General features: G+C 51.9%; 1 pseudogene; it reads left to right on the top strand.

Moving 5' to 3' along the window:
- Positions 1 to 819: 819 nt before the first annotated feature.
- On the top strand, positions 820 to 1,529 carry LOC119307150 (annotated as a pseudogene).
- Positions 1,530 to 3,144: the final 1,615 nt, after the last annotated feature.

Genomic DNA, 3,144 nt, shown 5'->3' with positions numbered 1-3,144 from the left:
CCCTCAGAGTGTTGGTCCGCTCGCCGGCGAGGTAGAGTGGGACATTGGACACGGCCCGACACACGGGACTCAAGGCGCCGCCATCTCCCATGCCCTACTCTTCCTCGTCGGAACTCGTAACCCTGACAGTGCCTGTGGATATGAGATTAAGGATGGATCCATCCTAGGAGGAGATGACAACATCCAGCAGAATGTCCATGTCTTGGAGGTGGCACTGATCCAGTAATTAAGTGATAGTTCTGTCCACTCTAGTGACACCATCCAAGAGATACTGCAATGAATAAATAAGAATCCAGTTCTCAATTCCTCAACAAAGGAAAGAAAAATCAACCGCCGGCCCACACTACAGACGAGACTTGCCTGCTCCCACCGCGTGTGCCCATCTGTGCTTTCGCGTACGTGGCTTGATTTGGTTGGAACAAAATAAGGTCCAGCCCCACCCCCTTAAAATCAGGGAGAGATGATTAGATTAGAAAAAGAAAAGAAAAAAAAAAGACAACCGTTAGATAAAGTGGAAGCACGGATGGAAGCATGGGGAGGGAGCAGCCAAGCCACATCCCGTGCCGTGCAGCGGAGAGGTGCCATTCCAGGCGTCGTTCTGCTGTCTTTCTACTTTGCAGGTGTCGTTGCAGGGGAGCTCACCGTGGCAAGCTCACCCATGCAGCGCCAAATCGCGCCGCTCTACCCGCCTCCTCTCGTCGTCACTATTTATTCCCGGCCGGCGACGCAAAATGGATTAGTAAACTAGCCTTCCCAGGTTAATTAACTCTAGCGCGGATTGCCATAGATCAAATCGAGCGAGCGACGCCGACGCCGGCCATGAGCGACCAGCCCCAGCCCCAGCCCGTCCGCACCGGCGGCGTCTACCCGCCCTCCGCCGCCGCACACGACGCGCGCCGCCAGCGCGACGAGGTCCTCACCCATGATGGTCAGCAGGAGAAACAAAATGATGGCCGCCGCGGCAAGCTCCGGGTCACAGAGGCCGACGAGCCGCACGCCGGGAGGCGCATCGTCGCCGCCACCGCCGGCGGCCAGGTAACAACCGCGCGTCTACATATCTCCGGGTCCATGAACTTGCACGGCGACGTGATGTCCGTACGTGCATGCAGGTGATGGCGCAGTTCACGGTGCCACCGGTGTGGAGGAGGCGACGGACACGGTGACCATCGGCGAAGCTCTACAGGCCGCGGCGCAGACGTCGGCTGACGAGAGGACGGTGGACCTCGCGGACGCGGCGGCGGTGCAGGCCGCCGAGACACCGCGCGACGGGGCTGGGCGGCGTCGTCCCGGGCGGCGTGGCGGCCGCGGCTCAGCAGGCCGCGGAGACCAACATGAGGCCCGGACTCGCGGAGGAGGAGAAGGTCCGGCTGAGGGACGTGCTGGGCAGCGCCGCGGTGGCCACAAGGGAGGACGCCGTTGCGGTGGCCACAGCAGCGGAGCGCAACGCCGCTGCGGGAGCAGGTGGAGGAGGCAAGGGCGTGGCCGCCGATATGAAGGAGAGGAGGATGACGCGCACGCGGCAGGCTTAGGCTAGCTAGGCAGCAGCCGAGCGTCACATTGCGTGGCACTGTGATGCGTTCGTAGGTACTCCGTATGCCCAAGAGTGAAGACTCTGGATGGAATGGCTTGGGTATTGTGATGGAGTTCCATCTGATCTGATGAGACGAGGATGAGGAACCCAAGACGTACCGAATGCAAGTAGACACATATACGTACCTCCTTTGGTCTTCCGCCAAGGGGAGGAAACGACCAACCTGCGATGTCGACCAACACGGCACTCACCGGCGAAAGTTACACGCGCACCCCGCATGCGGATGAAAGATTATTCCTAATATATATGGACATGGTCTTGGAAAGCATGATAGAGAAAACGAGGAAGCCACGGATCGGTGAGGTGGCATCCCGATCCGTGTGAGGCGTGCGTGTGAACCGCTAGATCAGACTGGAGGAGGAGGAAGAGGCGGGTGCATGGGGCGGAGTGACAGTAGCAATTAAAACGATGCCTTGGTTTTGGGTAGGATTGATGCAAGCGCGCGGTTTCCAGGAAGAAGGCGACGATTGGGGGTGCGAATTGAAAGGAAGGAGATCCATTCAGATCCAAATACTGAGGGCATGCTTGGATCCAAGCGACTATTTTTAGTCTGACTAAAACTAGTCTTTTTTATAGGCTAAAGTTCCAATCACCCCTGACTAAAGAGAGGCTAGAATTAGTCTTGACACTAAAAAAATTTAGTCAAGGCAATCCTACTAAAATGTGGATTAGTCCTCTCTCTCCTCATTTAACTGCGAGTTCTGGATTGGAAGGTTTGGAGGATAATAAATGTTCATTAACTCGATTTTAGTCTGTTTAGTATTTGTATCCAAGCATGGGTGAGGCTAGCAAGTTTTAGTCCCACTATTTTTAGTCATGGGACTAAAACGTATCCAAGCACCCTCTGATTGCTAGTGCTAAATCCGTGGACTACTTCCTTGTCACAATTTATTAAGTTTCCTAATTAGTGCTACCATAAATAACGCAAGGTGGTTCCCATACATGGGATATTTCCACCAATTATAATATGTTTTCCTAATTAGTGCTACCACAAAAAACGCAAGGTGGTTCCCATACATGGGATATTTCCACCAATTATGATTTGTTATCTAATGAAGTAGTACTTGTATCTATCCGCCGGCTTGCTTTTGTTTGCTTTCATTTTTTTCTCTCTTTCGCGTTTTGCTCATGTAAGGATTGAATTATTGATAACCGTCTGATGTACCTGGTATGTGCATTCCATAATATTTAAACATCAGGTTAACATGGCTTCAATTTCTTCGTTGGAAGTTTGAAAACAGGTTATTCTTCTCAAAAAATCCTGAAAAAAGATGCGTACATATAAAGTTCAGTTTTTTTAGATTGGAACTTAGAATCCCTATGGCCCCGTATATGAGGATTTCATTAGCCACCCAGCAGATTTCATCAACATACATGCATGTATATGAGATAGAACGCGTATGGTGAATGGACGAGCTACCAGCATTTAGGAAAAATAACCAATGAAGCAGAGATTCAGTCATTCATTCATGAGGCAGCATCATCCATCTTTGAGAAAATTATGCCGGATCACATCAAACTCCACACAAGTCCTCCGTCCATTTAATATAAGT

The sequence above is a fragment of the Triticum dicoccoides genome, chromosome 5B, assembly GCF_002162155.2.
Source record: "Triticum dicoccoides isolate Atlit2015 ecotype Zavitan chromosome 5B, WEW_v2.0, whole genome shotgun sequence".
Taxonomy (NCBI): Eukaryota; Viridiplantae; Streptophyta; class Magnoliopsida; order Poales; family Poaceae; genus Triticum; species Triticum dicoccoides.
The sequence above is the reverse complement of the archived record's forward strand: the minus strand, read 5'-3'. Positions and strand labels throughout refer to the sequence as shown.